This window comes from Mya arenaria, chromosome 8 (genome assembly GCF_026914265.1).
Source record: "Mya arenaria isolate MELC-2E11 chromosome 8, ASM2691426v1".
NCBI lineage: Eukaryota > Metazoa > Mollusca > Bivalvia > Myida > Myidae > Mya > Mya arenaria.
In genome coordinates this window covers 75157925-75180815 of record NC_069129.1, presented here as the reverse complement: position 1 = coordinate 75180815, position 22891 = coordinate 75157925, and the positions used below count along the sequence as shown (strand labels likewise).

The window sequence follows — 22891 nt, the reverse complement described above, 5'->3', positions numbered from 1 at the left end:
AGTTTTGGCGAAACATGCATGGATCACTGTTAGATTAGATTTCGATGCAATACATGATGTGCGGAGGTATTTACATTAATTGAATTGGAAAATATTTAAGGTGGTACGCAAACTTTAACGTAAATTCTAAGTAGAAAAAGGGGCAATATTCTGTCAAAATGCTTGATAGAGTTACCTCCTCCTGTGTATATGTTGGGGGCATGATGGTGAACAAGTGTGCAAAGTTTCAAAGCCATATGTCAATGGACTTTAAATATTTGAGGTGGTACAAAAGTGGTAACACGCTGACGCCGACGCTCGGGTGACTAGGATAGCTCTCTTTATTCTTCGAATAGTCGAGCTAAAAAGGAGTGGTGTAAAGGTTTACCGGTATCTTGTATTACTGACAAAATAAATATTATACAGCGGTACAACTTCACCCATACAGTTTTTTATTAGTAATTCAGGTTTGTCAAAATAAATATATTCCAACACCGTTGTTTTCATTTAGTTTCCGAAAGTGAAACAGAAAGTAAACCGGTGTAAATGCACATAGTGACCCGGAGTCGCTGTAAAAATAACATTGATAGATTAAGCAAATAAAGTGTCTAGTCTTTAAGAAAAGCGCTGTTTGGGGACATTTCAGACGCAAAGGAAACGAGAGACAAGCGATGTATTTGAAAATGTGGATTTCTGTAACAGGTGCTAAACTGCTGTAAAGTGCCGTCGTGTGGGATAACTAATTAAAAGAACCATTTAAAACATCACTGTAAGATTTTTAATATGAGTAAGTTGGCAATTTAACTACTGTTGTTTCTTCTGGATCAAGTTTGAGTGCATGCGGCAATACTTCAGACCACCCTTAAGTTTTTTAAATCTTCCAAAATAAGCAAAAATACAAACCAAATTCTGAAAGGGCAAAGATTGTATTAGAAAAATTGCTAGATTTATGGTGCAAATTCTTACAATTGACTGGTGCTTAAACAGTCCCCAATTATATCATACCATCGGAGACACCTTTCACAAACCGTTTATTCCGGACTAAACAGTCACAGTTTTTGTTGTATGACATAGTATGTCTGCAATGAATAAATCACCATAAATGATATACAAATGTACATGGTTTTGAGCTACAAAGCAATTTGTCAGAAACTGCTGTCAGTCGGAAACTGCTTCTCAACCAGAGTAAAAAATCGGCAAAACAATTGGTGACTGACATTTAGGTTATACAGTATATATAGTACCTTCTTCAAATTATTAGATTTCATTACTTTAAAGTTTGACAACATTTGCATATTAAAGAGTTTCTTAGGATTGGAGCATAATATCCAGTTATTTCCTTGTTCACTTTTTTTAAGATACTGTTTCCAACATTATTTCTTCTTTTTGCGGTTTACTGTTTGTTATGAATAAAAAGTTGAAGTACTCTACATACCTATTAAGAAGTTTTTTCTCAACTGGCTTTGTTTCTCTTCATTGTTGCCAGACGAAATCTTTTTATATCGATAACAAACTGGATAATTCACTCGGAGTCTGACAGGATTATTTTTAAACAAAATGTATTCACCATTACTTGTTCTCAAAACCTCATATCTATTGCTTATGACATACCCTCGTTTTATCCATGCAGTCTTTAAAAGATTGTGGCATAGTCTGATAGCAAGAGAGGCACATCAAACACTTGGATTCGTTTCTCACTTCTCTTGAAATGTCATTAACAACCATTTTGCTTGTGAATGTGTCACGTGACAAGGGAAATCGTAAACGAAAAAAATAAAATTGTAACAAATATTGCTACTTTTTAGACATCCAAACACAAAAAATAAAATAAAATATAGAATAAGATTATAAATGATAAATATACAAGTATTAGTTTTAATATTTTCATCGTTTTGTGGGATCATCTATAAAGCGTTATGGGATATTGTATATACAGAGCGAAAACTGAAATTTTACCGTCCGAAACGAAAATCTATTTTTAGATTCTGGGTTGTGGGACCTTCTACAATGATTGGATTATGGGATTTTTTTAGTCATTTCTGCATTAGATAAGGCAATGAAAAAGGGTGAGGGTAAATTAGGGTAGTTATAAAGAACATGGTTTATGGGTCAAAAAATAAGAGCCCACATACCACCATCATATCCCACAACGTGAGTCTGAGGCATGTAAAATGACCCGTAATCCGGTTATTTGGAAACTATATAAATATGGTAGTATATATCTACTTAGGGCATTAAGGAGACCGTATATTTTTTACGGCATTAAGGAGACAATTTGTATATTTTTTGTTTTATACTTTATTTTGCTTTTTTGTTATTAATTTAGAATTGAAATGATCATTTAATATGAGTACAAAATTTAGGCTTCTTAAATTAATTAACAAAAAATATACGTAATTTGCGGTCTCCTTAATAATTTGTAAGTATGTTGCAGGTTTTAAGGGGACAGGTATATATGTAGAAGGGTTTATGGAGACCAGTGTATATATAATATTATTTTTGAGGCATTAAGGGGACCATCCATATTTTATGGCATTAGGGGGACAAATTATATATATCTTACTTTTGACAGTGAAGGCTCCCGTAACCTTAAGAGACAACTTGGTAATAGTATTTTTTATAATTGTGTATAATAAATCCACAAACAATGACCAGTCGAAACGGGAGGACTGCAAATTTCATAGGATATTCATCGGAAATCTTTTACAGACCATCTCATTCATTAAATGCAAGTCAGATTCAGTCACTTGGTCTCTGTACCGTTTGATAAACAAAATATACAAGAAAGACCATTGATGCAAAGCATCAAAGGGCGCCGTTTAATAGTTTATGCACGTGTTATATGTTGAAAAACAAGGAATGTCAAGGCCAACAAGCATATTATGGTGTATTGAACCGCATCTATGAAATTCTCAAAATGTTTGTAGTTTTCTGCATGACAACATAGGAAAAAGCATTGAAATTGAAGATTTTCAAGTTGAACATTTCATTAGGGGTGGGGTACATTAATGAACACGACAGAATTAGGGTGCCTGTGCACTGTACTTTTTGTCATTGCCACATACCCATATACCAAGTTTTATTTCAATACCATAAGTAGTTTTAAAGTAATGCTCTGGTCAAGAAAAAGCGGCAAAGGGCAATAATGATGTAATTAGCTTAAAAACAGCTATAGTCATTGTGCACTGCACTTCCTCTCGTTGTGCTAAATACCATTGAATGATGTTTAATGGAATTCCAAAAAAAGTAGTTTTCTAGTTATACTCCGGAAAGGAAAAGATACAAAGGGAATAACTCTTGCAATACGCTGAAATAGAGTTATTGTTCATGTACACTGCAGTTCTAATCATATAGGGGGAGGGGGCAACGTCACCATGCTGGAATGACAACTTGTAGGGAAGAATAAGTTACCTCATTCATCATGAAGAAGTGATATGAAATAACAATTCAACAATTTGTGTAGTACTTTAATAAACATTATCATTACGTCCAAAAGTTGCAAACATAAATAGAACATAATTATTGAACTGTAAAGTTGCAAACATAAATAGAACATAATTATTGAACTGTTATATAAAAAGTGAACATTGTTAACTAGATGAAATGCATTTATAACATAACATGCCTTGTTTTTAGCTGTTTAATAATACTAATGTTAACTTCTTCATTTACATAGTAAAAAAGAGTAGAAAATGGATGTTTTAGTTGATATTAACACAAAAACAGCATGTGTTTTATTGGACAATGGCATTTTTTCAAATATGATAAAAATAACGCATTCAAACTGAATATGTATCAGACTATGTATGAAGGAAATAATACTGTTTCTATTTTTCACAAAGGTTTTGAAATACAACAATGCACATATCAGCATAAATAGGCCAAATATGAAAAAAAAATAATAGTAAACGATGTGTGAAAGTGATTCTGAACACTTAAAATAATTTCTTTGTGCATTAAATGAATATATACCAGAAAAGCAATACTAAATCAAGTCCAAAATGTATAATAACATGAAGAACACCCCTTTATGAATATCTTCATTACAAATCAGAGTACATGTAAACAATAATCATTTATATCATTAGTATCAAATGTGTCCAGTTTAAAGTATGTTTTCATTTGCATTAAATTACATTGTAATATATACCAGAAAAGCAATTATAAAAATCCTTAAATGTATAAGAAACTGAAGACAATAAAGAATAACACCCATTTATGAATATCTCCAAAACAAATCAGAGGTCACATATATATAAAACAATAATCATTGTATAATTAGTATCAAATGTGTCTAGTTTTGTGTGTCTGTTCATCATCTTTAAATGAGCATCTTTAAAGTGAAACTCTTATTTGAAATCAATACATATAATGGTATATATAACACACATGAAATTGAGTGAAAAAACAATAACTACTTACTAAGTAATGCATTTACTGAAATATCGTTTACTGATAACAAGCTTTTCACCCTGTTTATAATAGCAGAATGCATGACAAATATTAAATGATCAATTGGTAATTGCTAAAAGATTTACTGTGGTCTACTATAGTATCACAAGGCAGAAATACCATGTTTTAAGTTCATTCTTATTAGCAAATTGAACTCCTTCATTAGAAACATTGTTGTTGACATCTATCAACCCATTTTGAAAAATGAAAACAATAATATTAATTATCATAAGTCTTATTGGGGAGTAAGAGTGCACTAAAAATAGTGTTTGTGTTTTTTCACTTAAATATGTAACAATTCAATTTGACAAATGAGACAAAAGTTAGGAAATAGAAGTAGTAATTGTACTTAAAACAAAACATCAACACAAATTGACAAAGCTCAATATAACAGGAAATCTATATTATGAAAACACAAATCCTTAAAGGCCATAATTCTTTGAACTGAATTAAGGTATAAGAAATACACACTTTTATAAAGCTTTTACGGACAACATAGTTATTATCATGGTACACTATGGGATTTTTATCCAAATTTTGAAGATGTTTTACTGTTAATTAAAAATATTTTGTCTTTATTTGATTTTTTTTTTACATTATCAGAGATTATGAAATAAACACAACAGTTTCTGGTAAAATAAACTTCAGTTAACAGAAAAATTACGTTCAACCGAACATATTATTGATACACATGGAAAAAAAATCATTTTGATTGATCTTGTGAGTCTTCGGAACAGAGCAATATTTCGATGTTTGAAAATATATAGCAGTTTTATAAATTCATAAAAAATAGTTAATAATAAGACAACCTGCTGAAATCATTTAAATATTTTCTATGAGTTCTAATGAACAATTCAAAAGACAATTTATGATAGTTTACCTTTCAGTTTTGAAGAAAATATACATAATGTCATGTAACTATACATTTTAATAACTAATAAAATGCTTAAAAATCAACATTTTTCTTGTAAAAAGCTCAATTGGACTTATTCATAAAATGTTATCATTCACATAAATGAATTTTACTTATGATACTAACTCGGAATTCAGAACAATGAATGTACTTTTAAATTAAAATATGTAAAGAAACAAGAACACTAAGTAGGCGGTAATGCCCCTCCAAAAATGTCAGAGTGAAAGTTCTCAACTAATGTCTTTTTAATATTATAACATGTAAACAGTCTCTGCTGGTAATCGATGTCTATTTGTTTTATTTAGTCAATGGTATTCTAACATTTAGAACTTTTCACAATAATTCTTCACTCTTCAACATTTGAAGTTTGGTTTGTTCCCATGCGTTTGTACTTGTAGTGATGAAAATTATTCAATGCTGAGTCAATGCTGATTTAACAGGTCTTTATCCATCTAGAATGTTTAGTGCTGTAAAAGAAAAAAAAAGTACTTTCTAACTAATTTGTATAGATAATAATACTGCCATAAATATACAAAATAAAATATAAACAGTTTAATATTTCTCAACATTATTTAAAAACAACAACGATAAGCTGATACATACATGTATATAATATAAAGAAAATTACTAAATTTATCAATAAAATTCATCATCACCACCACCATCACCACCACCACAACCACTGGATTATTGAAAACAGTGAGTTTATAAAACAACAAACACCAACTCAAATATGTTTTATATGAAAAACTCACATCATCTCTATCAGATGTGGATAGACATGGATGTCAAATCTGTCTCAATGATCCAACAAAGTATTTAATGATGGCTGGAATTTTTCATATAATTTTTCATATAATAGTAATATTCAGTCCTTTTTTCCTGCCTGAAAGAAATTAGACTTCTGATTATCAACCAACAGAAACTACAACCGTAAAATACAGATGCATATGTATTAATTATACATTCTGCACTAATATCCGTTTTAGCCAAGAGTAAGGGTTGGTAGGCACAAATGTGTAGATGTTGTGCATATCATTATGATTATGATAATGATTCACAACAGTATGGCGTTCAACGAGACCTACACCAAGCAAATGAATGTCGCTTGTGTCCAAGCTGTTGTGGCTTCCAGCCCGAAACCATGTACATCTTTTAATACAGGTTTATTTTGAAAATATGCAGTTTGTAAACAAATAATGGGTATTTTAAGTCTAATATTTTTCTAAGATAAAACAATCAAATAAAAGATTACATACTCATAGCATATACATAAATGATGTACATAAGTACATTTAAAAATATGTAACATGTACATAATGCACCAGTCAGTTGTAACCACGGCCCTCCAGGTCTGGGGATATGCCGGGGAAATGGGCTGTGTTTTTAACTTTCAGGTGGCCTCGCAGTGCCGGGTGAATACGGAGGTTTTGTCTTTGAGCCAGATATAGCAGGGAATATGCCTTACCTAGGCTCCCCGGGGTACGGGGCATATGGCGAGGATTTGACCATCAGTTCGTCCCCGCAGGACAAGGATTTTACCCGGGGTTGGCTGGACAGAAAGTCAAAGTCCCAGCTATTCCTCGGACCTGGTGGGGCTTTGGTTACAATTGACTGGTGCATTATAAGTAGATGTAAAGTATGTAAAATGTATATTTATAGTACATGTAGAAATATTAAAACGCTGTCTTAACGTTAAGCAAATAAAAATAATTTAAGAATTCCAAAGAAATTAAAAAACAAACATTTTTGAACACATAAACTTACACAACTACTCAAGGATACTTACATGAATAGCCCTTTGATACGAATATCCCAATTCCATGCTGATTGTTGACATTAGTTTTTTCGACAGAAAATCTTCTCTTACGCGCATAATTCACTTATAATCCATGTTTTACTGTAATGACTCAAATTGTTAGATGTATCGTAATCAACTGTCAGTGTGCACTTTTAGTGTTTACTTATTTTAAACGTATATTCATGACAAAACCGAGTTTCCAACTATTAATCGACGATGTAGAAATTCCATTATTGACCTATGAATAGCGGGGAAATACCTTCTGGTTCTAAAAATAGCAACATCCGGATATGTGTAGTGTTCTCAAAATAAAACAATTCGGGGGCAATCGTAATACAATTTTACTAATGTCACCTTCAACACATTAAAAAATAAAGTTAGGTGAACATTTAATCCAATATCGATTAAATTAAAGAAAACAGCTTACCTCATTGTTTATTAATGCAGTAAACATAACAAAACAACATAAAACATAATTATTCCCATTCACATAATTACCGGTCCACACATTTTACATTTCATTCGGAACTCCTCCGAATATTTACATTTCCGGCACATGATATTACAGTTAACCAATCGGAAAACGTAAACGAAACGGGAACAGTTATTAAACTTATTTGTCGTTCTTTAAATATAATGTTTTGAAGATAAATTGAAGACAATCTATTCAACCACAAATAGCATTTTTAACACCCATGCAATCGCCATCCATTTGCATTTTTTAATCATAATAAAATAACAGTAAAACCCAACTGTCAATCAACTTAAAAACCGCTCCTACCACTAACTAAGATAAATTCCCATTCCATAATAGGCGCGCTCTTCTGAGCGGCGCCAATAATGACCAGGGGCGGATCCAGGAATTCTCGTTAGAAGGGGGCGTTACTTAGGGGCGTTTGCAGGAGGATTGAGGGTTACTCAATCAAGAAATTTTTAACAATTTGTAGTCGGAAATGATGCATTATGTGTATATTTTATTATTTTCTTCTCATATATTGACACAAAAAGTAAACTTGGACGATTTTAGAGGGAGCTCACGCCAACTGCACCCCCTTCTCAATCCGCTAGTGAACGGTGACTTAATATTTGATATATTATGGTTAAATAGAACTTTCAGTTAAATTATATAGAAACTGTAAATGCTAACTACAAGTTCTGTGCTTGTAAAAACAATACAAGTTTCGTCTGCATACGAATGTGTCTGTTAACGCTTGAACAGTTAGCTCATGATTAAAGAACATTGTTCATTGGGTTTATTGTGACCCATGGAAGTTTTTTTTTATTAAATTCCATTTTCCCCTTAAATTTTACTTGCCTAAAACTTTAACCTAAGTCAATCAGGGGCCATAACTTGTATTAAGGATATGGAGTTATGTAACCTCATTGGCTGATGGTCCTGAACAATTGTGTGAAGTATTAAGTCAATTGAATGAAGGGTATAGAACGCCTTAACCAATAGGCTACGGAGACGGTTTTAATGCATGTACTCAATTGCAGATTCAGGGGGGGTTGGGGGGGATCGGTCCCAGCGCGCGCGCCGTCCCCCACCCCTTTGAATCGTCCGTTTATAATATGTTCTCAGTCAATATCGGGAAAAATACAATATTAAGATAAAAATACACTATTTCGGACTATAAATTAGGGGAGTCTAACCCCCACCCCGGTCCAACATTTTAAGCCATTCAATTTCTGTTCTGAGGGAGGGACGGATGTGGAAAGATTAAACCCATGAGTTTCACGTACCCCTTCTTAAGTCAATTCCTGGATCTGCCACTGATATCTGTAATCAGATTTGTTGTTTCATAATGTTATAGTTCCTTTAAACAGTTTAAACCTTTTATGACATCAACATAAACAGACGCATGTTCAGTAAAAAAAATACTCTGTATACAACGTTCTCGTACTCCAGAGCGATGATGCTATGCATTATATTCATCACCATCTGACTGACTGAGTTACTGCCAAAACTTTTTCCGTTTAAAGAGACTCTCTCATGTTTTGGCACCAAACATATTTTTTCTCGTAATGCATCTGAAAACACTTACATGTATATTTATTTTACTCCTTGGTACTGAAATTGCAGAAATAATAGTAACCAGGTTGATTTGCTTTATACTTCAATTGCATTTTTAAAAAACGATTGAAGTATTAAAAATTAATCTTGTTCAAGTTGGGAGCAAGCACATAGGGGTGCAGATAACACATAGAATAAAAACGGATCGCTTATCCACTCGCCCACAGGGATTCATACTAAGGTATTGGATATTTTAACCTTAATGGAAGTTATTGGTTTATCACGTGATTATGTCAATCAACTGATTGTGCAACAGCCTTTTGTTGAATCGGGTTAGTAACGCATTTCCAAATATTGGACTTCAAAGACTATATGTTAGCACATATCAACATTTATTGAAGGGTTTCAGCCATCAATAGCTTAGCTTTAACACTTCGTTTGATACGCCATACTTTATTTCGTAATAACAATCTATAAAATCCAAGTAAAAGATGCATTTTTAAAACCCTTAACGCTTCGCTTATATTCACTCAAAAACTCATGTTCGAAAGATTTAAAAAAGTATGTCATAATCATATCCTCTTTAGCGGCTGGGGAAGCCGGTCCAAACCATTCATATACTTTCCGAGTTTCTTAATACGAGGGTATAGCCAGAAGTTCGTGGAATTGCTTAATACAATCAACACATTTTAATATTTTTCATTGAAGTTCAACTCGCTATAAATTCTATTTCAGTTGTAAATGACAGCTTATATATAAAACTTCAAACTGATACATAAAATATAAAGGAAACTACAGCTTTTTCATTAACATGAGATCAGTATAGCCCGCGCAGTTCAAACGTCAGAATCTGACATCAACGTCATAACTTATCAAAGAAAGAGCCGTACGCCGCAATACAACGTCGATGTCTCGCTACCCACTGCCGGTAAATGTCACTGAACCACTCTGACTTGTAAGAATACAGGCGTGTCTGAGCTTCACTCTGTAGTGCCTGAAAGTCATTGAAGCGTTTAACTTTAGTTCACATTTAAGTTTCGGAAATAGGGCAAAATCGCATGGTGGTAGGTCTGGCGAATAAGGGGGGTGGGGAAGGATCTCCGCTTCAAGCTGGATTGTCGCGGTAGTCTGTGCCTCCTCCGATTTATGCGCTGATGCATTTTCCTGGTGAAGAATCCACCCATCATGCAACGCCTGTGGTCTCTTAAATGCCATCGCCCTCTACAAGTCAAGCCTCAAAACCTTAAATGGAGAACATAACTGAGGCTTATAACATTTGTCGCGTATTGCGTACTTCATCAAATATTATAATTAAAACTAACACTTATTCAATCCCATATTTTTAATCATAAACTTTTTAAAACATTGTTTTATGCAGATTTTATCAAGTCCTAAATATTGATAAAAATGAATTTTGTTATATATCACTTTACCTTCGAGTAGGAAGCACAGATTGGCTCTGCGGAACTGCATGGAGTAGGATAACACCGTGCACATCAAAGAAGACAATGAACATATACTTTCCTATCGAGCAGGATGGTCGTGCCTTCTTCGGAGGCAGGGTACCGGTAGTCTTCCATTGACTGCGTTGCTGTTTTGTCTCAGGGTCGTAATAAAACAGTCAGGTTTCATCGCAAGTGACTATCTTCTCAAGAAAACGGTTTCCTTCCTTTTAGTACCGAGCTAAGAATCGGCGTGATTACCGTACTCTTTTGCTCATCTCATCTTTTGTCAGCAGCCGTGGAACCCAACGCGCACTCACTCGACTCATTTTCAAACTGTCTTTCATTATCCTCCGTACCGACCCATAACTCATGTCCAACATCTTGCATATTTCATAAAGAGCGACTCGACGATCAGCGTCAACGATGTTTTTCACGGCCTCGACGTCACACTCCGTAGTTTGTGAAACCGGTCGCCCAGACCTCACGTCGTCAAAAAATGCTTTCCCGCACCTCACTGAACCGCTTATGCCACTTGTAAACGAGCATTCGCTTCACTTGAGTTTCACTCGATGCTTCATTCATCAGTTTAAGTGTTTGCGATGGAGTTTTCCCTAGGTTCACACAGAACTGTATCACTGCCCGTTTTATCAATCCGTCTTCTGGCGTCATTTTAAACCAAATTTAACTATACCGTTCAAGCTAAAATGTTTCCTTTGAAATAAACAAACAAACGCACTGACTTAAAACTTCACTTCATCACACGTTATTAACGTCACGTCAAATGTGCAAACCTTCGCGCCGTTTTATTGGTTTCAATGTGAGTGGTCAACAAAACAAGATATTGTCATGGGTTATTTTAGCAACTGCGGAAGAATGCGCGACCACCTGTTTCCATAGTGATCACTACGTTGTCGTTATAACATGCTTTACGATGAAACTCGCATTCTTAATTTCAAATTACCTGATTATTATTGTATGAAAATTTAAAAGATATGCTGCATATTGTTTTCATTTTATCAAGCTTTTCCACGTACTTCTGGCTATGCCCTCGTATATAAATCTCTTATAAATTTGCCAAATAAAATTCAACATGGGTAAAAAATAATAAAAAAAAAACGTATTTTATGTATTGCAACATATTTATAAAAAATGGTCACTTGAATCAAATAAACATTTTCAATGTACTTTCATTCTCGCGGAAAGTGGACATTTCATCTTACTCCAACAAGTGTGGGGTATGGTTGATTCTCTTCGTGACTGAAATCAACTTGTTTAAACACTTGGTGCATTTCAAATGTAGTCCATATAAACATCCCCTTCAGATTCTTTGACGATTGCATTTCCATGGGAGATCACTGCGTAGGATAAACATACAAGTGTTGTTTAGCCACACTGTGGTTTCAATTATGTCAGGGGCGTAGCTACCCCTCTATTCATGTGGATTCATAAATGTGCTGGGGAGTTCGGGGCAAACTTGAAAATTTTGAAAACCATGGTGCAATCTAGTGCATTCTGGGCGTTCCGATGTGCATTATTTAGTACTGGAAAATAACCAGTTTAATATTCATGTAGTCAAGTTCGCATACTGCAACTTTGGTTGATTTTTTTGTCAGAATCATGTGGATTCAGCCGCGTATTCACGTATAGGCGGCTACACGCCTGTATGTTGTGCATATGAATGTACAATTTGGTTTAAATGATGCATCCTTAATATAACACCTCCTTGCTGTTACACCAATAGAAACTTCATGGGATGTTAATAGTAGAAGAACTAGCACTGACGTTCCCATTTTTGTCTGAGTCATTTAAATAATAGAAAACTATTTACAAGATAAACAAATTTGTTTTGACTTCTTTAATGAATTATATAAAAACATTGTACAAAGATATCATGACACTTTTAAACAATAAGTATGGTTGTCAATTAAACAGTATGCTAGCTTTAAAGATTTAGGCAAACCATTGGAATTTTACAGCGGTCTTAAAAGGTGTATTTAAAGCTGCAATCTCACCGATTGATCGTTTTGACTACCGGTACTCTTTTATTGTTTGTCTATAAATGGACATTTTTTTGCATAAATGTCTAGACCCAATTTTAAGTGATATAAGACTGCTGAAAAAAGATCAGATTGCAGTTTATCATATTTATGTTAAAGAAAAATGATGTTTTATGGCTAAAAGCATTACGAACAATTTAATGTAAATGAAATTTTCGGCAGTTTTACCAAACATTTCTGATTGGTTCTATTGTGAATTATCTAATATGACTGAATTAAAGGAATGATAACCAAATCAGCAGATTTTGAGAAAATTTTGTGTCTTAACTGACAATCTGTAAGAGTGCAGCTTTAAGTGTTGATCTAAAGCTTCATATACACATTGTTATATTGTCAATTACTGTTTAAAAGGTCTCATGTACTAAATAAGATAATAATTTTCATACAATATCTAAAATTGATCAAAATAAATAAAGTACCATTATACCTATTTCGTAATAGTGCCGTTTCTCATCTGACAATACCATTCAAAGCCGTCATTTCAACTATGAATTTATTTTTAACTTTCAACTTTTCTATAGCATATGCAACAAAATATACCAAAAATACAAGCCATGAACAATATGATTGTTCAACTTGCATTATCTTTGACCTTTCGATATGACCATTTTCCAGTTTTGTCTATTTGTAAGTTATGCCCTGAGAAATAAAGTATGACTGTATGAATCATAAACCTGAGGGCCAAATGGCCCTGAATCGCTCACCTCATATATTGCACATTGGTTTGATAAGAAATCTGGATGGTTCAAAGTAGTTAAGGTTTTTTAGAAGTCTGGAATAAGCTAGGACTTATGGGGTATATCAAGTAAGAGGATGATATGTTGAACAGTGATGATAACATTGAGTCTGGTGAATGAACAAAATAATTAGTTTAATTGCTTTTATTAATGAACTCAGTATCATAACAAGTGTTGGCAGTAACATATCTTTTAAAAATGTAAACTATCAAAATGGGAGATGTAATAAACTGGGCTTGCTATTTTACTGCACACATCTTTCATGTCAGTAACACTCGAAAGAGGAGTTGAATTAAAACCTAAGCCTATGAACACGGGGCGTGGCCAATTTTGACCCCAAGTTTGAACAATCTTAATAGTGGTCCGATAAACGATGCTTCATACCAAATATCTAAGGCCTTCGCCTTTGGTTTCGGAGAAGAAGATTTTTTAAGTTTTCATCATATACATATATAAGGAAACCCATGACCGCCCGGGTGGGGCCATTTTTTGACCCCAGGGCCAAAGATTGAACAATATTGGTACAAGTCAACTAGATGATATATCATGCCAAATATCTAAGCTCTTGTCACTACTTGGTTTTACGTGTGTATCTATATATGTATATTTGCTATTAATTGTTGTATGTGGCCCATATTGAAAATTGGTATGTGTACTAAATATGTTATCCAGTTTAAATTAAGACGTTTCTTGTCTTTGTGAGTTCGGAGAAGATTTTTTAAGTTTTCACTATAACACATATAGAGGAAACCCATCAGCCCCGGGGTGTGGCCAATTTTGACCCCAAGGCCATAATTTGAACAAACTTTGTAGGGGTCCACTAGACGATGAATCACGCCAAATATCTAAGCTCTAGTCCAAGTAAGTTCAGAGGAAAAGATTTTTGAAATTTTAACTATAAACATATAGAGAATACCCTAACCCCCCGGGGCGGGGCCAATTTTGACCCCAAGGCCATAATTTGAACAATCTTTGTAAAGGTCCTCTAGACGATGAATCATGCCAAATATCTAAGCTCTAAGCAACGTAAGTTCAGAAGAGATTTTTGATTTTATTTACTATAAACATATAGAGAAAACCCATGACCCCCCCGGGGGCGGGGCCAATTTTGAACCCAGGGCCATAATTTGAACAATCTTTGTAAAAGTCCACTAGACGATGAATCATGCCAAATATCTAAGCTCTAAGCAACGTAAGTTCAGAGGAGATTTTTGATTTTATTTACTAAAAACATATAGAGAAAACCCATGACCCCCCGGGGGCGGGGCCAATTTTGAACCCAGGGCCATAATTTGAACAATCTTTGTAAAGGTCCACTAGACAATGAATCATGTCAAATATCTAAGCTCTTGTCCAAGTAAGTTAAGAGGAGAAGATTTTTGAAGTTTTAACTATTAACATATCAAGTATACCCATGACCCCCCGGGGCGGGGCCAATTTTGACCCCAAGGCCATAATTTGAACATTTTTTGTAGAGGTCCACTAGACGATGAATCATGCCAAATATCTAAGCTCTAGTCCAAGTAAGTTCAGAGGAGAAGATTTTTGAAATTTTAACTATAAACATATAGAGAATACCCTAACCCCCCGTGGCGGGACCAATTTTGACCCCAAGGCCATAATTTGAACAATCTTTGTAGAGGTCCTCTAGACGATGAATCATGCCAAATATCTAAGCTCTAAGCAACGTAAGTTCAGAGGAGATTTTTGATTTTATTTACTATAAACATATAGAGAAAACCCATGACCCCCCGGGGGCGGGGCAAATTTTGAACCCAGGGCCATAATTTGAACAATCTTTGTAAAGGTCCACTAGACGATGAATCATGCCAAATATCTAAGCTCTAAGCAACGTAAGTTCAGAGGAGATTTTTTATTTTATTTACTATAAACATATAGAGAAAACCCATGACCCCCCGGGGGCGGGGCCAATTTTGAACCCAGGGCCATAATTTGAACAATCTTTGTAAAGGTCCACTAGACGATGAATCATGCCAAATATCTAAGCTCTAGTCCAAGTAAGTTCAAAGGAGAAGATTTTTAAAGTTTTCACTATAAACATATAGAGAAAACCCATGACCCCCCGGGGCGGGGCCAATTTTGACCCCAAGGCCATAATTTGAACAATCTTTGTAAAGGTCCACTAGACGATGAATCATGCTATATATCTAAGCTCTAGTTCAAGTAAGTTCAGAGGAGAAGATTTTTGAAGTTTTAACTATAAACATATAGAGAATACCCATGACCCCCCGGGGCGGGGCCAATTTTAACCCAAGGGCCATAATTTGAACAATCATGGTAGAGGACCACTAGACGATGAATCATGCCAAATATCTAAGCTCTAGGCCAAGTAAGTTCAGAGGAGAAGATTTTTTAAGTTTTCACTATAAACATATAGAGAAAAACCATGACCCCCGGGGCGGGGCCAATTTTGACCCAAGGGCCATAATTTGAACAATCATGGTAGAGGACCATTTGGTGATCCTACCTACCATATATCAACGGCCTAAGCCTTGTGGTTTGGGAGAAGAAGATTTTTAAAGTTTTTCCTTTTGGTTGCCATGGCAACCAGAGTTCTGCATGGAATTGAATTCTTTGAACAACTTTGATAGGTTTTAATAATTTTGGCCCAGCGGTTAATGAGGAGATGTCTTTTAAGTAAATTGTTGACGGACGACGCACGACGGACGCCGGACAAAAGGGGATCACAAAAGCTCACCTTGTCACAAAGTGACAGGTGAGCTAAAAACCAATAAAAACACTAAAAATATGCCCCAACCCCTGTAATTTCTAATACAGTAGTAAAATCAAGAAATTAATCATTTGGAGCTGCACTCCCACAGATATACCGATTTCACAACTTTTTTTTGTTTTGGAATGAGCAATTTTTTGCGTAATGATCTGCAAACCAATGATACAAGATTGCTGACAAAAGATCAGATCACAGATTTCATATTTCCGTTCAAAAATTAATGCTACTAACGGTTTAAGAAAAGTGCATAAAACATCAATGTTTAAACTTAAATAGAAAAATCTGCCATTTAATTTTTCGCAAAAATTGGATGGTTCCAATCCAAGACATAAAATGAGAAAAGTTGTCAAAACGTCCAAAACGTGAGAGTGCAGCTTTAACGTTTGAAAGTAACTCTGTTTGCCTCGCGCCCCTAAACAGGGTTTAATTATATTATATGCCCAATGGGTTTGTCCCTGTATATTTGATTGTATGATTGCAGTAATGGATACTGGTCTAATTATCTTCTGACAATTTTTCAACAATTTTGAAGAAACAGAAAACGCATGTTAAAGCTCATATAACGCTGTACAATTTAATCTCATTCATTAGGTTGAGAAAAATTCCCTAAAAATATTAATTGTGGAAACATATGTTATTTAAATACATACAGGAAATGGCGACATCATTTACCCTTTAGTATGAAAAATGCAGTATAGTATGTATCAAGTTTCAAAGGAAACCAAATCATTGTAACGATTGTTTTCAAAGCAAATAGATTCACACTCTTGACAAACTTCTTTTCCTAGTTTCAACTTTTGAGACTTTTTGATGAGCCTGCACCTTCCCCCTCTTATGCTGTGGCTTCAAGCAATAAAGCTACCAGCTCAAGTTGCACAACTGGTGAACAAGACTGCTGATAGTCGACAAACTGCACACTTGATGCCATGATAAATCATGTCCATCGACTTCCAGAATGCAGAAATGACGCAGCACAGAATTGATTTCAATTGGACCTCTCTGTACCTTCATCCCCTTGTTGTAGTCAAAGACTATATCTAAGTGTGCAGTGCGGGATCTTGAGAAGCTTTCTGCTCCTTTGAAGAAGTAAGTTTGGCAGAGTGTGAAACTCCTGTCTACTCATATGCCTGGACACCTGTGATCTATGTCTTCTTGTGTGTGCCCAACCATCACCTGAAATTTTTTTAGAGGAAGTTAGTGCTTGATTACAAGTCAATGTGACAAAACAAGGTCTTTCATTTATGCCACCAAGAACTAGTATTCCAAGTTTCATAACTCGTATGTTAACTCAATTGAGCAGAAACTGTTTGGTAATTAATTTTAAGTCACTGCTTCCACTTATACTATCAGTAATATTGAACATGAACCGACTGACCCAAATGCTATTCTAAATAATTTTTATGTGCAGAAACCTTAATCCTATTGACACAAAGTAATCCAATTGTATGTCTTCACAAAACATTTTACAACAATATTTGTAAATTTAACTCAAAGATTGATTATTGTTTTTTTGTCAGACAAACACAGAGATGGCCCTATATAGCTCACCTGATTTGAGAAAGGATTCTAACTGGACACTTTTGGTCTGACTTTATAATGCAGCTGGTGAGAATATTAAAGGTCACTAAATAATGGGCTTACAAAAACATGAAAAAATGTATCTGTTTAAAAATTACAAAGGGCCATAACTCTTACAATATTTAAGTTTGTATTGAGCAAAATAAAAGGCTTTGCCTAAAATACAAACTTAAAACTTTACAAGTAAAACAAAAAAATCTACAAATATGTTTTTTGTATCTTGTTTTTGAGAGAGAATGATCAGAAGAAAACCTCACACATTCACAATCATAGTAAAATATAATTTAGTTTTTTTTTTAAATTATATTCTATTTCAAAAACACTGCAAAAGACAAGACACGTTTCAATTTCTTGATTTAATACATTGATGATTATCAATTCTTATGAAGCGAGATGGGTCTTACACTCTAACCAGTGCAACTTGCATGTTCTTAGTTGCTCAGTTATTACCTTTCTTAAAATTCTCCTCTTGATCTGAGCCACGCCAAAATGATGGGAGATGCTTTTGTTGTCTTTTCCATCGGAATGTATAGCACCTCTGTGTTTCTATTTGTCTCCTGAAATAGTAAAAGTTTATTAATAATAATCACAATAATAATAATCAGTGACTTTTACTGAAATTATTTTCACCGATTATGCCTTGCACATTGGGAAACAAAGTTGACTTCTGAGGAGAAGATTTTTCCATATAGACATATAGCAAAAAGTAGCTCCGCACCCTGGAGCAATGTTTTTTATGAATCAATATCCGGTGAAGAAAATTCATACAGGGTATTGAAACATTTTTTTGCTTCAAATGAAGACTTTTAAAAAAGATAACTTAACTAGCTCTTCATCATATTAAATAAAAATTAGCAGTCTATGCCGCACACGGAGCCCCGCGTTTGATCTTTTACCATAGTTTGATTGAGAGTTAAGTTTCACATCGACAAGTCTTTACAGGTCTATTAAAGCTGCACTCTCACAGATTGAACGTTTTGAAAAAGGTTATAATTTTTATCTTGGAATGAACCAATGTATGCGAAAATGCATGGAAACCTGTGATATAAGACGGCTGACAAAAAATGTCTTTGAATTCCCGTAAAACATGTCCGAACCAAATTCAACTTTTGGATAATCACTGTCATTCACGATGAAATTCAGCACTTCTTGCCCAGTATATATACGTTTACTTTAAGCGGAAGGCAAATTAAAACAAACACATTTGTCCGAAAATTAATCAAACTTTAAATGGTAGTAGAATTGTCATTTGTTCACGTAATTTTCAAGAATCAGGAAATGAAATAAATGTTCTCATGTTGCCAATTTAGTCTCGATCATCTAGACGCTTGTATACGGATCTATATCGTTCATTGACTCTAATTAGAGCGGCTGCATGATTGAGACTAGCCGGTTCTTTGATAATTGTTACGATCGAACAGTGGTTGAAAATGTAAAGTGAGACCAGTTTTTTTACCTGTTATTGAACAAACTGTTATGTTGGCAGGACTGTCCTCCTCAGCAATGCAAAGAACAGCAATGACTGGCTGGCACTCTGTAAAATGGCGATTAAAACATTATGTCCAATTAAAACTGTCCCATTCTAAACAATCCATCAGCAATATATATAAATGAGCTGCGCCATGTGGGAATGTGTCTTGGGAAGTTGACACCATTCCATGTAATGATGTCATAAAGATGAGCAGAAGACATTACTTAATATGCAGTAAAAGTTCTTACTTCAACAGTAAAGATATCTATTTTTGAGAAAATTAATCAAAGTGAGCTCTTTTATGTCATGTTTCTACAGTACCGTAAGTCTTGTACACATCTATGTTACATATATAAATAATAAACAGGAATAAAATGAGGAGTTGTGTACACACTAATTCCTTCTTATGTACTGTGTAACTCAAGAAAAACAATCCATAATTCTAGTAAATCTCTAGAATTCCCTTACTTTCTTGTTGTACAAAAATGAATGAGGAGTTGCAAACAAGCAGGGCCATAAAACTTTTGCTATTTAAACTGTACCACAACAGCAATTTAAAGACAGTGATACTCATTGATGGAATAGGCACTTAGACAGCTACATTTTCTGAGAAATGGAGATCAGACTAAATTCTCCAGAGATAATTTATAGCTTTATTTGAAATAAAGAACATGTTACAGTGTTTGTGTTAAACTTGTTACTTATCCCTGATTTAACACAATCATTACCTTCAAAATGGTGATAAAATAAAAACAAATATACCTTATTAAACACTGTTTACTATCACATCTGTACCCCCCCCCCCCTTCTTACATACTTAAGCGGCTCTTACCAAAGTAAAGAATGAAAGGTCCACAAGGCCAATTATAAACCATGAACCATGAGAATCCTGTTTACTAATTTGACTTTAAATCACCCAAAAGGCTTTCTACACATAATGGTTCCTTAATTTAAATCTAGCCTCCAAAGTTGTGATTTCATTGAAAGACTTGAGATACCTTATTTAAAAAAATGACGAAAGGAAAGCTTAATCGCAGAAGTCTGGATGGGTATACGAGCCTGGAAATAAATACACAAAAGCTCACCATGCTGCTAAGGATTCTTATATAATTCCCGGCCCCAGTTCAGCTGGAGATGTTGATTCCACGCGGCTGGATAACCGGCCCAGGGCACCCAAGCTTCACCATGAGCAATATCTGCAAGAGGAGGGTGTATGTCTGGGAAAACGCATTTATAATCAATTTGTGAAAGTTCTTATCCGCCATAAGTAGTGAACATGTATTTGGCTTATAGATCATCTGAAATGAAGTTTAATAAGCATTTTCAGTGAAAAGATATCCCCCGCCAACGATGGCTTGTTTGTGCTTAATGGCTTGTTTGTGCTTGAAGGTTCAGATAACATTCAAGTTTCATTAAATTCTAGCAGCTAGTTACTGAGAAACGCCTGCAAACAATGATTTTTTAATAAATCAAGGGCAATAACTCTAAGGAAAATTGACCAATCCAAAAGAAAAATAGACAGGCATCATCACACGCTGTTGGTTCTTATTTATTCCAAGTGTCATGAAATTCTACCAGCTAGTTGCATAGAAAAGGCTGCAAACATGGATCTTTTAATAAATCAAGGGCAAATAACTCAAATAGAAATTACACAATCCAAAATATAAATAAACAGGCATCATCGCAGTATGTTGGTTCATATTTATTTCAAGTTTCAAGAATTTCTTCCAACTAGTTACTGAGAAATGGCTGTAAATGAGAGTTTTTCAAAAAATCAAGGGCAATAAGTCCAAGTACAATTGACCAATCCAAAAAAAAATGAACAGGCATCATCCCAGTATAGTAATTCATATTTATTTTAAGTTTCATGAAATTCTGCCAGCTAGTGACTGAGAAATGGCTGTGAATGTGCATTTTTCAAAAATTCAAGGGCAATAACTCCAAGGACAATTGACCAATCAAATTTTTTTTTGGACGGGCATCATTCCAGTAAAGTGGTTCATATTTATTTAAAGTTTCATGAAATTCTACCGGCTAGTTACTGAGAAAACGCAGGTGATGGACGGAAGGAAGGACGGACGGAAGAAAAGACGGAAGGACGGACGGACAACGCCATTTCAATATCCCCCTCCCTATTTCATAGGCGGGGGATAATAAAGGAGACAAGGTTCGGTCTGGGATCTAAACCTGGATTTTGATGCTGAAATTGTAAGTTTTGTTCAAATGAAGTATAAACTTAAAGTGAGTACAGAGATATTTTGAAGCCCAGATTTATCACTTACCTGAAGTTTGTAGGGCTACAATTGAGAGCTTTGCTGTAAACTGCAGGAACTGTCCCCATGAGGTGATTGGTGGTACCACTCTGCATTTCTTATCCACACACAACACAGTGTATCTGAAAATGACAGAGAATGGCCATGCACTTATGAAAGCTATGCTAGAAATACGCCGTTATGAGTGTATCAGATGACATTTCCACACAGAAATTGTGAGGCCACCAATACAGCAGTACTGACATCAATGACGAAAACATATATATCTGTCATGAAGCTGTGCTGGTTCTGTGGCGTCAAAACCACTGCAACTTGGCAATTCACTAGAAACATCTTTTCAGAAAAAAGAAACAACCAATACTGGGTAGCCTTTGTCACCCAGTGAACACCCAGAGCATCTTGTTACTTTGAGCATCTATTTACTTAGAAGTACAATGTAGCGTCATTAAGATCTCAAATTAACAAAAAAGTGTATCCGAAAGCTTTAAATACTGAACGTGTAACTTTGAGGCGGGCTGCGAGCAAATACTTTCAAGGGCAGAAATCTCCCAGAAGTTTGAAAAAGATTATACCAAGCTCTAGCTTGATGATTTTGGCCCAATTTCAAATTGTTACTCAGTAACACGACGGCGTAAATTTAATCAAACATCAATATAGTTACACAGGAAAATAAGAAATAGCTTTAAACTCTCTCACATTCATGGCAGAGTGTCTGATGACGGTTAAACATTCAGCCTGGTGGCTGGGGTTGGTGGCTGGGGTAACATATCTAAATCCCTAAATGGATGATCTGATCCCAGCCAACTTATCAGCGAAACACGAATTGTATTGCGTGTCCAGGGGGGGGGGGGGGGTCCCAAGGATATCTTGACGCAACTAACCATAGCCGCCTTGCGTTTTGTGCACAAAGCCGGCACACACAGTTCATTCTCAGTTTGCATGTTGTGTACTGAAAAGTTCCAGCTTTCCATGACACTCGCAATAAACCTATCCATGAATTATAACAAATTAACAAATAACTACAAGGTAATTCTGGAAATATAAATGTAATTTTTTACTTAAATTATTGATAAATACAACTTATATTGCAGTCAAACTGGATAAAATATCAGGAAAATGTGTCCTGTTCCAAGAAGTGTGTTTTGAAGTTGCAGACAATAGTCCAAAGACCAAGAATTTAAGTGTTCAGACAGGGACAGGCAAATCTTTAAAAAATAAAATAAAAAATAAAACTTAAATAAAACTAAAATTATACAAACCTTATATAAATCATGTGTAAACTTGAAAATACATACAAAAATACAATGTACACATAATCAAATGCTACCTGCGAGAATCATTTTTTTCAAGAACTACTTGAAGGGGTACTGCAACCCGCAAGCCTTTCGTTGTGGGCGGACACCTTTAAACCTCTTTCCC

The 22891-nt window shown here is 34.8% G+C and overlaps 1 long non-coding RNA gene across 1 annotated transcript; it reads right to left on the bottom strand.

Moving 5' to 3' along the window:
* Positions 1 to 17174: 17174 nt before the first annotated feature.
* On the bottom strand, positions 17175 to 20359 carry LOC128243109 (uncharacterized). Its single transcript, XR_008262765.1, has 4 exons — positions 20285 to 20359; positions 19185 to 19262; positions 18179 to 18285; positions 17175 to 17323 (listed from the first exon to the last, which is right to left on the bottom strand). It is a non-coding gene; the product is annotated as an uncharacterized LOC128243109 (long non-coding RNA).
* Between the last annotated feature and the right edge of the window lie 2532 nt (positions 20360 to 22891).